Here is a 12984-nt window from a genome sequence, read left to right as displayed (position 1 = left end):
GGGGATGGACCCTGTTCTGGTGGCCCATTAGGGTGGGACTTGGCTATACTAAAGATGGGAGGGTTGGAAAAGTTTTATGTGGGGGTACCTTCACTGGGTAAGAGTGCTGGCAAGGGCAGGGGTGGGTAAGTGGAATTTTGGCCTGAGCAGAATAAGGTAGATTGTGTCCAGATCATGAGGGGCCACCAAAGATGGGGTTGCATTGACTGTATGTGGGAAAGTGTGTTATTTGGCCATTCACTAAACTCTCACAGAAACCTCGCTGATTGCTTCCCATCCAACAGAGGAGGAAACTGAGACTCAGAGAGGAGAAAACACACGCCCAAGGCCATCTGAAATGTTCAGGGCCACTTAGGGACACCCTTTATTTCCAAACCTCATGTTCCTTCCCCTACATAGAACTGCAGGGACTTTGAAGGCACCCCCACTACCCAGATATCTGTTGTCCAGGAGTGGGCAAATGACCATCCACTGGACATAATGGGCACAGACCTGAATGACTTCAGAGTGGGAAGGAGAAGGGTCCTATGGGGATCACACAGAACATGGGGGCCAGAGTCTGGGATGACCCGTTTGCCTTGATGATTTTTCTGGTCTGGTTTCTCTGGTTTCACCTTGTGCCTCACACTTGGGGACCCCCTTCCACAGCAACCTTCTTCCCAGCTTCCTGGGACCCCTTCCTTAGCAAAACTTTCAAGGTTCAAACTGGGTAGGTATAAACACAGGGGCCCGGTGTAGCACTAGATATCTCTTCAGCTTCTCTCTGGGATTTGGGTCTGGGCTCCTTTAGGTGAGATTCATTCTGGAGATCTGGGTAGGACTTCTGAGTCACCTACTTGTTCACACATGAATGTTTATAAGTGTCAGTCATTGCTTTCTGGAAGTTCACAGGCTAGTGGGGACAATAACCCCCTCTGGGAAGCTGTGGGTGATGGAAGAGCCCTTAAGAGGCAGTGAGGTCAAGGAGAGATTACTCACTCTTGGGGTCAGCAGTGGGGTTGGGCTGAGGTCTTCTCCGCTCTTTGTACAATGAAGGGACTTGTCCACAACATGGAACAACATTGGCCTTGCCTGGGAGTAGATTAGAACTGCAGATTCTTAACCTCACCCTTAATCCCAGACCTGCTGAATTGGAATCCAGCCTTAAGTAGGGTACCAAGCAATTTGTGTGCACAGTGAAGTCAAGAGAGGCCACCTAGCCCTTTCGTCTCTTGCTCTTTCTAAGGCCACTGTACCAAGCAAAAATTGCCCAGGGCTGAGCAGCCAACAGCCAGGGAAGGAGAGGCTGAGGACCCCACAGCTGTGTCCAGATCTTTCCCTGGAAGGCAGACCCCGTTCTCCTTTCCCTCCAGTTGACTGAGTCTTTCAGGCAGGCCACCACTGCCAGCATCCTCCCAGCCTGCCCAGGGCTAGGAACGCCCTTTTCCATAGCTCAGGGGAGACCTGGTTGAAGCTTTTCAACAGAAATCTTTACTAGGAAACTAGAGGAAAACAAAACAAATGCCAACACACAGAAAGGGAGGGAATTACAAGGATGTCTTGGGCCTAACTGGCAGCCTGTGGGGCTGTCTGGGCAGCTTAGGCCCTTGGTTCCTTCCCTGCCTCAGCCTCTGGAATTCTCCACCAGGGAAAGGGCCCTTCCCTGACCAGATAGAACAAAGAACTGTTAATTGGTTGTTGGGTCACCCTCCAATTGAGAGGGGAAACAAGCACCGGGTGGGAGGAAGGGAGGTGGCCTGGTCTGCTGGGAAGAGCAAACTGGGGTCCTGTTCTGGCTGCCACACACAGATCTGTCCCTCTTTGTGAGCTCAGCTCTCTTATCTGTGAACTTGCAAGAACAATCAGTGGTGAATGCTACCCTATCTCCTTTACAACACTGCCAGAGGGAGCCGGGGAACCAGGAGATAGAAGAGCTTTGTGAATTTTGTGCAGACTATCTATCCAAGGGTGGAGAAGCAAAGCAGAATGAATCTCAGAGACCTAGTGTCCTCTTTGCCGGGTGATGGGGATCACTCTCCCCCAGTGAATGCAGAAGGGAGGATTCAGACAGTTCTGAGTCCAAGGCCATGACCTGGCTGATGGGGATGGGGCAAACAGGGTGGACAAGCACTCCAGCTGATTGCTCCCCTGATGGTAACCTGAGTCCCAGGCCCACATGACAAGCGGATAGAGAGGCCTCATGACTTCAGGAATGTACTGGAGCCTTCAGGGCATCCCCGATTTAGAGCTGAGTCTGTGCCTGTCCTGATTCTCAGGAATTCAACAAGACACAGAAACCCCACCTCATCCCATCCTAAGAGGATAATTGCCACACCTATCTTGAGGGACATACAAGCTTGTGGGCTCAGTGAGGTCCTGCACTTTACAGTTTACAAAGTAGTTTCTTACCCATTGTTAGATCCTCCCAAGCACTCTGTGAGGACAGGTGCGGGTTACTCTTTCCATTTTAGAGATGAAGCAACTGAGACCTGGGGGATGGCAAAGGAACAATTGATGGGATAAACAATACGCGTAGTGTCTAGGAAGGCTTGTTCCTGGTGGGGAGATAACAAGGACTTTAAAGAGTGTGACTTTGAAGGGAACAGAGAAGGGAAACTCACCACTTCCCTTGTCTTCAATCTTTAGGTGACCTTGTTTGTAAAGTAAGAGAATGCCCTCACAAAGCATCCAAAGAAACCCATCTGCACAGTGGGTACGATGCAGCCCTTGGTTGTATCCCAGCCTTGGACCACATGAGTAATGGGATGTTGAATCCCTCTCTATTGAGTTCCCTAAGTTCTTTCTTGGGATTGGTAAACAGTATGCTGGAGCTTTTGCAGCCCTGGGATTGAACAACTATCCTGATGTGATTCAACTTACAAAATACTGAGGTTTTTTTTTTTGTTGTTGTTGTTAGATTTCTTTTTTCTTGCAGTGCTGGGTATTGAACCCAGGGCCTTGTGCATTTTAGGCAAGCACTCTATCATTGAGCTATACCCCTAGCTATGGGATGCTCTTGATGTTTGAGTTTACCATCTGTCCATGCTGTGGGGTCAAGACTTTAAAGGGCCTTTCTGTGCCAGGCTTTATATCCAAGGGTCTCAAGTGTTCGTTGTAGAAGAAAGAGAATCTCTCAGATATTTCCTAAATTTGAAGATGATAAGAAGAGGAATTTACTTATTACACCAAACAACCATGTTTTCAGCAATAAATATGAACATCATATTTATTAGGAACCATGATGTGTTTATTTCCTGACCTGGAGTCCTCTTTGTTCTTGACAACACCTACAGCAGCTTACAACAGAAGGTACATAATAAAAATACTGATAAAATAGATAGAGAATCAGTACCAGAGGAGATATAAACAGAGTGAGAAAACTGAGACGACAGAGAAAATAAATGTTTCAGATCACAAGGGGCCACGTAATTACCATGGCTGAACTTAAAAGTTGGCTCTGAGATTCCTGGCAGCTAAAGGAAAAAGGGAAATGTGATCTTGTTATGTGATTCTCATAATTAGAAAGGAGGAGACTCTGAAGTCTGGGACTGGGACTAGGTTCCAAAGGGAATTTCTCCTTGCAAACCCACACAGTGGATAGCAGGCAACATGAAGGGCCCCACCTTTCTTGGTGCAAATTTCTGGGGGGGGAAGGGCTGTTTTTCTGTAGCAGTCTTTAAAAGCTGAAATCCAACATTAATGCAACCCACTTAAGGGGATTCTACAAAGAACCAGGCTGACCCAGGTATAAATTGGGGCTTCGGCCCTAAGTGTGGATTTTGAGTCTCAAAGTAGGGGTAAGGGCTAAATATACCTCAGAAGTTTTCCCCTGTTCCAAAGGTTGCAAGAATCTTTTTATTGATCTATGCAATACCTATAAAATGGACATCAAATGACTTCCTCTCTCCTAGAAGATTCTGTGAAGGCCAGAGGGAGGATGCCAGGTGGTCCTGAGGATGCTGTGAGGAAGTGGGCATAACTGGGGCAGGGATTTGGGGGTTGGTGGCCTTGAGACTCTGCCTCCATCTCACTCTCAGGCCACTTGAGTCTTCTAGGACCCAGACGGAAAGTCTTTGACCAGTCTTTGACTTAGGCATCCAAGACACTTCCGGTGCTTCCTCCTGCCCTAGCAGACAGTCCAGCTTGAATCTGTCCCTTTGACTTAGGGGAAGCACCACCCCACTTTGGCCTCACTTCAGGGGCTAAATATTTCAATTATGAGGACGTGGTTAAGCCCTGCCCACTCCAGCCAGCCTCAGTGACGGGGGCGGGGTGTGTGTGAAGAGAGGGTGTTGGGTGGGGTGAGGGGTGGGATGCAGAGGGGAGCCGCAGACAGGCAATGGATGGGGGACCCAGCAGGGGTTGACAGAGCCAACGGCCCTTCTCCTTGGCTGAAAGCAAAACCACCAAGTGAGAGGAAAATATGTGTGAGGCATTTTTGTAATTCCTGGTGGCTTGGTCCAGCTCCTGCCCAGACGGTCAATGAATCAAAGCCGGGAAGGGCTCTACCTGTCAGCAGCCTCACTCCTGGCCCTTTCCTCATTGCCGTATGCTAGAACTGTCCCAGTTCCCCAGAAGGACCGTTGTTTGTCCTTCCCAGATGAGAGCATGTCACAGGCAAGGGCCAGACGTGGGCAGCCCACGGGTCCCAAATTCTCAGTATCTACCTCTGCCTGCTCCTCTCATTCCATCTCCCTGTGCAGTGTCGCTTGCATCCCTGTTGGAGTGGTTTAAATGCCTGTCCCCTAACCACCCCCACAAAAAGGATATGGCTGAGTTCTCATCCCCGGAACCTGTGAATGTGACCTTATTTGGAAAGTGAATCTTTGCAGATGTCATTAGGTTAAGAATCTCATAGTGACATCATCTTGGATTATTTGGGTAAATCTTAAATCCAAGGACAAGTGTCCTTCTAAGAAATGCTCTGAGGAAAGAAGAGGAGAAGGCCATGTGAGGACAGAGGCAGAGGCCCGGGCAATGAAGCCACAAGCCGAACAACTCTGGGGGCCACCAGAAACTGGAGGAGGCAAGGAAGGATTCCCTCCCAGAGTCTTTGGGAAAAGTGTGATCCTGCCAGCACCTTGAATTTGACTTACAAGTGGTGGGAGAATAGATTTCAGTTGTCATAAGCCGTCCAGTGTGGAAATGTGTTGTGGTAGCCCTAGGACACTGCTCTGGTTTGGATAAGTGTCTCCAAAGACCCATATGTTAAGTAAAGGCTTAATCCCCAGCCCTTGGCATTATTAGGATGTACTTTTAAGAGGTGGGACCTTAGTGGGAGGTCTTAGGTATTGGGGTGTGCCTTTGAAGGGTATAATGGGACTCCATCCCCTCCCTACCTCTCTTTTCATTTCCAGGCTGCCATGAGGTGAGCAGCTTGCTCTACCTCATGCTCCTGCCATGACGTGCTGCCTTGCCACAGGCCAAGAAGCAAGAGGGCCAGATGAACATGGACTGAAACCTCCAGATCTGTCATCCAAATTCATTCTCTCTCTCTTTCTTCTCTCTCTCTCTCTTTTTCTTGGGGGATTGAATCCAGGGACACTTTTCCAATGAGCTACATCCCCAGCTCTTTTTAGTTTTTGAGACAGGGTCTTGCTAAATTGCTGAGGTTGGTCTTGAACTTGCAATCCTCCTGCCTCAGCCTCCTAAATTATTCTGATTACAGGTGTGTATCACTGCACCTGGCAGACCTTTCTCTTTTTAAAGTTGATGATCTCAGGTATTGTGTTACAGTAATAGAAAGTGAACTAACAAAGACACTGATACAGCCCCTCAGACCTTTCCAGTGCCTACTCTGGCCATCTGAATCAAGTTTAAATCAGATTCCCTGTGCCCTAAAGTCCTCTGCTCCTGCAGTTCTGTCATTCCTCTCTTGTACTCACTTCAAAAGACTCCAGAATTCCCATACAAGCTGACAACAGGGTAAGGCCAATTCTATCTCATGGACCATGATCCAATTCCCAACTTCAAGGCCTACTTCATATGTGTATAATTTGGGCAACTACACAGTATCTTCATGCAGCAGGTCCTGAGCTTGTTTAATGGTTTACTGTTGCTATCTTGAAATTCTCTTTGTGTGTGTGCGTGTGTGTGTTGTACTGGGGATTGAGCCCAGGGTGCTTTATTACTGAGAACATTCCCAGCTCTTTTTATTTTTTATTTTGAGATAGAGTCTAGATAAGTTACGCATGCTGCCCTCAAACTTGCAATCTTCCTGTCTTAGCCTCCTCAGGGACTGGGATTGCAGGTGTGTACCTGTGCCTGACTTGAAATTCATAATTGTTTTTGAATAAAGGGGCTGGTGTTTCATTTGCAAATCATTTAGCTTGTCCTGGCCAACTTAACGTTCTGTGCTTGCCTTCTAGTGCCTGCTTCCCTCTGGTCATCACAATGGCTTAGAGACCTTTTCGTGTTTTTGTTTGTTTTTGGTACCATGGATTGAACCCAGGGGTGCTTAACCACTGAGCCACATCCCCAGCTGTTTTTTTTTTTTTTTGAGATAGGTTCTCACTAAGCTTCTTACAGTCTTGCTAAATTGCCGAGGCTGACTTCGAACCTGTGATCCTCCTGTCTCAGCCTCCCAAGCCACTGGGATTACAGGTATGCACCATCACACCTGGCTAGGAGACCTGTTAAATGACATCCTTTTATCTTTTTGACAAATTTGCTCTTGTTCTTCCCATCATCTACAATTTCAGTTCTCCTCTGCTATGTAAGAAATTTTTTTGGGTCCTTCAAGGCCCTGCTCAGATGTTATCATATCCCTGAAATGTTGCTCTTTGACTTTTTCAGGTTGAATTCTCCCAAGTCCATTGTAGCTCTAGTCATGTTTTTTTTCAGGGTTCTAATATTCACTAAGTTCTTCTATCATATGATCACATCTCACAAGGACCTACTGTTTATTGAGCACCTGCATACACAGAGCATGTTGTAGGTAATTTGCACAGGTAGTAGTAATAGTAGCTTCCATTTATTAAAAGTCTGTGCCAGGAACTTAAGTGTGTTATGCTATGTAAAATGAGTAGCTCCCAGACTGTCACATCCACACCCTGGAAGCTTAGAGATACAGAATCTTGGTCCTACCTCAAACCAGCCCAATTGGAGTCTGCATTTCAATATGGTTCTCAGGGGACTGTGTTCACTCCAATCTGTCAAGAGCGGATGCACAACACTTAGTGTAGGGCTCTGATACCACTGGATTTGAATCTGAGCTTTGCCATTTCCAGCTGTGAGAGCTTGGGCACGTTTCATAAATTTTCTGTGCCTCAGTTTCCCTCCTATGGCCACTAAGAGAAGTAGATGTGATGAGGCCTGCCACCTAGGGTAAGTGGGCCAGGTGGTGTCTGAATGTCTCTGTCCCATCTGCCTCCTCCTATCCACACAGGCCATCCATCCTTGATTCATTTCTAGAGCTCTCATGAGCCCCCGTGTAACTCTAGGGTAACCCCTCCGAGGAGAAACCACAGCTCTCCTATAGGCAGCAGAGGAGGTATTGGGGTGTGTGTAGGGCTTTCTGTCCTCTAGTCCAGCCTACCGAATGCTCTGTTGGCCTCCCTTCCCCCACTGCCCTGGGGGAGGTCCCACTTCCCAGCAGCAGGGAAGCCCTGAGGGAGGCTCTGGAAGAGGGGGAGATGGCATGAGGTCAGCCCCACGTCAGCCCCTCTCCTTTTCCCCCCCGCCATGGCTGGGAAGAGGCTGCTGAGTGGGTGCCAGCCACAGTGGAGGTCTGTCCCCTGCTCTGGGGCCAGACCACAGGCAGCCGTGCTGGGCTGCAGCCAGGCTGGGGGGGAGGTGTTCTCAACCCCCAAGCTCCTCTCTGTCTGGCCCTCAGGACCCCTCCCCGAACCCAGATCAGAGCAGTTCGTCCAAGCAGGTGAGGTCATTGTCTCCACCAGACCAGCCTGACGCAGAGAAGGCAGCCACCCACGTGGCAGCATGCAGGCACCCCCATGCCCCCTCTCCAAGCCATCTCCCCTGACAGCAGCCCTGGCCTCCAGCTCTCTCCACTTTGTTCCCTCCAAGGGCCCTTCAGGAATCTACCTCGAACACCTGCTGGGGCTACAGAGCTGGGCGGGCTGAGAGAGAAACACACAAGGACAGATTCTAGGACCAGCCTCCAGAGTCTGCGTAGGTTCACAGAGACAGGCCCCAGAGCAAACCTGGGGGTGACTTGGCCTCTGGAGGCGAGGCTGAACGCAGGTTCCCCCATGTGTCCCTCAAGTGGGTTCAAACCTCAGGCAATCAAATTGGTAATTCTCGGCTTGAGACAATTTTGGCAACATTTGGTGATGGCTGGAGTTGCCACACACAGCGGATGGGTGTTTCTGGCATCTAGTGGATAGAGGCCATGGATTTGCTAAATGTGCCACGATTCATGGAACATGCTACAGTGTCTCCACCAACCAAGAATCATCCAGTGCAACCTGCCCATGTTGCCCCAGCTGAGCAACTTTGGTGGAAATGAATCCATTCACCAACACTCCATCTCTCAACATCTAATCTGCTCCCAGATGATGGTGACATCTGAGACAAGATTCAGCCTCTTGAAATGAACTGCTATGATCTGGCTTCTCTACTTCAGATCCAGTTTGTGAGTACGTGTGCATGAGCACACACTCTCGCACATTCACATACACTCACACAGTAACCTGAGAAGTCAACAACAATGCAAGTTCACACACAGAAGCCTGAGGTGACCCCGGGAAAGTTGAAGGCACAGGGAGCTAGGAGGACTTTCACCTGGTCCCAGGCAGGTCTCACTTATTGCTGTGCATTCCAGACCCCTCTCATTTGACCTCCCTGAGACTTGTTTTTTACATCATAAAATAAGTTCAGTTTAAGAGAGTACAGGCTTCAGAGCTTGACTGTCTTGAGGTGGGATCTCAGCTCTGTCCCTGTCCAGGTCCCTGTCCTGGGAACCAGGGCATTTCTTCTGTGAGTTATTTTCTTATTTGTAAAATGGGACACCATGTTCATCTCATAGGATTGTTGGAAAGACAAATGAAATAAGTCATGGGAAGCACTGGAACTAGTGTTACCTGTGTAGTAGGCATCCTGTGATGGTCTTTCCTATCTTTTTGAGATCCAATTCAATCCAGAATTTATGCCAAGGGGTCAGCAAACTGCTCCACCAGCCTGGGGTTGTAGATAAAACACACAAGACCACCAAAATTATAACTTAACAACTGTCTGTACTGACTTCAGTTTTTTTTCAATCTGGCCCACTGCTTGTTTTTTTGTGAATAAAACTTTATTGGAACACACCCATGACCCTTTATTTCCATATTGTCTCTGGCTGTTTTTGTACTATAACAGAATTGAGTCATTGTAACTCAGTGCAGTTCATGAAGCCTAAGATAGTTAGTGTCTGATTCTCAGAAAAGAAGTTTTGTTGGGCCTGGGTCTGTGTGTCTAGAAATAATTGTTTGAGGGTGGTGGGGTGTGTGACTAGAGCCCATGCAATAACTATCCCTGCCTTGGACAGTGGAGAGAGGACAAACATGTACAGGAGAGTGGGTGCTCTTGGTCACCCTGGTGACACAGCCTGGAAGAAATTAGAAAAAGTCCAGATCAACGATGGGGAGTGACTTGGGTTCTAAAGCAGACCCTTTGCTGACTTTCAAATGACCTTGGCAAAGTCTTTTCCCCTCTCTGAGCCCCAGTTCTTACATCCTTCATTGGTTCAAGAATATTTACAAAATGTTTACCACAGGTGGCATGCTGGAAGAACAGAGGGCTCTGCTCTTATGGAGCTTCAATTCAAGTTGGTTGAAAGATGAGGAACAGGTTTATTAACATACAAGATGGTGTCACTAGTGACAGAATGCCCTGGAAGGAAAACAAGGATGATGTAGCAGAGTCTGGGGAGAAACTGAGTTTGCTGAGTGGTTGGGGAAGGAACATCGATCTGAGCAGAGACCCGATGGAAGAGGAGAAGGAGCCTCAGTTTCCCTATCTGCCGTCTCCTTGGCTCTGTCAGGGCAGCGTAGGGGAGGAACTGACTGGGGGTGGCCATGAGGCTGTGTGTCTCCTCCATCCGTTTGGCAAAGACCCACTAAGACTAGTGCCTTTCGTCTTACTCTCTTTCTGGAGAGGAGTGGCAGCTGGCCATCAGGGCTGCCCCCTGGTAGGAGGTGAGGGTGGGGAAGCTAGGAGGAAGGGCCTAATCCTGCCGACTACCTCTCTTCCTGTTTTTGTGGAGAGAGTGTCCTGCCCTGAGTCCACAGCTGGCGGGACGGGTGTGACCCCAGCGGGAGAGCTGTGCCTCGTGGGCTTCCTGTTGAGCACAGTACAGACCCTCTGGACCAGAAGCTCACCCTCAACCTTATGGGACAACTTCATGGTGACTCCCTCCATGCCCCCAGATCCAGGTGTCATTGGAGGTAGGTGACAAGACCTAAACCTGTCCGCTTGTGGGTAATGGTGTGGCAATGGTCAAGTTATGCTCCCTGAGCCCCCCTTGAATCAGCCCACTGGCATGATTTTAAGCCTCTTGTTGCTCTTCCACACAGGACATCCTGGCTCTGAACACTTGCCTTGAAACTGGTTTCTGTCTGGATTTATCTGGTGAACAAATTGCCAAGGATGATGACATAAGGCCGGGTCAGGGTGCTGGTGGCTCAATAGAGACACACTGGGTCACACACACATTAACATTTTTGTTGGGGCCTTCAGTGCCCAAAGGCAGGTGAGTGACTAATGGTGGAATTTTGGCACATGGCAAGTTGGTGGGGGGTAAGGCCCAGGTATATAAAAATATTGTCCCTTACAGGAGAACAGGGCTTTAAAATTTATTACATAAAACTCACCTCACAGGCATTCTCATTTAGTTAATTTATTTAATTCCATAATCACTCTATTGGAGAGGTGGTTCTCATTTTGGGCTTTCATTCATGTATTCATTGGGTGCCTGGCCCTATGCCAGGCACTAGAGCCCTAGGGTAGAAGCACAAGGTCCCTCTTACAGTGAGGCCATGTGGTCACTGCAATACAGCTGTTGAGTGGGAGAAAGGAGGAAATAGAGGCCCAGAGAAGTGGTGGGCATGCCATCTCACCCCTGGTCTGGTACTCCTTCTTCTTTCACCTGCATTGTCCAAAGTGGGTTCCACAGCTCTTCATTCACAAGGAAATTCATCAGTGTTCAAAAAAAAAAAAAACAAAAAAAAAAAACAAACAAACAAACAAGGACTTTGTATCAGAAAATGTTTGGGAAACACCGGATTCAACAAAAGTTAGAAAATGTCTTTTTTTTTTTTGAGAACTTCTCAGAGCCTTTAGGACAGTCAAGGGGGACGGACTGTGGCATATGTCTGTGGGCTCTTCTCCAGTGGCTCTTCCAAGACTATATTCTTTGGATACATCCTGGGAAACATAGACCTGACCACTTCCTTTAAGGTCCTGTTAGCATCTTTCCCAATGACCCTGAGCTGACCAGCCCACAGGAAGGCTGGCATCACACTTAAATCTGGCGGCAGAACTTTTCTCTCTATGTCCCCAGACTTTCAGCTGTGACCTAGGAGTTTTGAACAGCAGGGGAGAAGGTAGGGAGCCCCTCAGGCTCTGTTCCTCCTGCCCCAAGTTGCAGCTTCACCCCCCACCTGCCAAGCAGGAGACTGGAACCCAACTCGCTGCAGAGACACCCCGACCCCACACCCTTTGAGGCAGCCCAGGATCCAAGTCAAAGCCAGGGCCAGAGTAATCTTTCTAAACCCCAAACTGATGGAGGTAGCTTCTGCTTCAACTTTTGGTGGCTTCTCAGAATCCTCTAAGACAAAGCCTCAGCTTATGCTCTGCCCACCCCTCAGCTTCATTCCCCACGGCAGGCGGTCCCCAGGACACACCATGCTCATTCCTCCTTCTTTCCCTCCTGCCTCTGGGTATCCAGTTCATTTCCTGAGCGTCCTTCCCAGGTTTATTTTCTGTGGATGGTTTTATTCCTCCTTAGGAGTGGTTCACCTCAGGCCTCTTCCCTGCTCAAATTCCCCTTGTACTCCCAGGTTGGTCTCGACTCCCCTATCTATGATGGTGAACGCGTCTTTCTCCCCAGCCAGATCAGCTCCTGCTCTATCCCACCAGGGCCTCAGAGCCGCACTGAGGAATACCGCCTAGTGCAGTCACTGCTAATATTCCCAAATATGTCCTGTCCACTGTGTCAGGACTATGCTGGACACCAGGAGGCATATGGATTCCCAGGGGAGAACATGAGCCGCAAATGGGCTCTGTGCTCTTGGGCAAGTTTCTGGACCTCTCTGTTTCTCTCTTCCTGCTCTACAGAGTGGGGACCCTCTGAGTGGACAGATATACACCACAGAACAAGATCCAACTTGTACTATGCAACGTGTGTGTTGTTTTGCTGTGATGATAGTGGTGGCTTCAGTACCGGGATCCTATGACACCTGGGGACTCCAGAGTCACTGAGTGGTTGCCTCAGGCAAGAGCCTTTCTCCACCTGTGTCCTAATCCCAGAACCTGAGAATGTGACTGTATTTGGCAAAATGTTCTTCACAGATTCCGTTCAGTTAAGGATCTCTAGGTGAGATTTTCCTGGATTATCCAAGTGGGCCCTAAACCCAACAACAGAAAGGCAGAGGGCCATTTGTGACACACAGAGGAGGAGGCCACATGGAGACAGAGGTGGAGAAGCGGTGATGCAGCTGTGAGCTAAGGCCTGACTGGAGCTACCTTCTAGAAGCCACCTGCAAGGGGCATGGAAGGTTTCCTACTACAGCCTTCAGACAGGTGTGGCCCTGCTGACACCTTGATTCAGACTTCTGGCCTCCAGAATCGTGAGTGAATAAACATCTGTGCATCTGTGTGTGTGTGTGTTTTCATACTGGAGATTGAACCCAGGGGTGCTTAACTACTGAGCCACATCCCCAGCCCTTTTTATTTTTTATTTTGAGAAAGGGTCTCTCTAAGTCACTCAGGGCCTTGCTTAGTTGTTGAGGCTGGCCTCAAACTTGCAATCTTCTTGCCTCAGCCTCCTGAGCTGTTAGGATCACA

Source organism: Marmota marmota, unplaced genomic scaffold (assembly GCF_001458135.2).
Source record: "Marmota marmota marmota unplaced genomic scaffold, marMar, whole genome shotgun sequence".
NCBI classification, from domain to species: domain Eukaryota; kingdom Metazoa; phylum Chordata; class Mammalia; order Rodentia; family Sciuridae; genus Marmota; species Marmota marmota.
Note: the sequence above shows the minus strand (reverse complement) of the source record.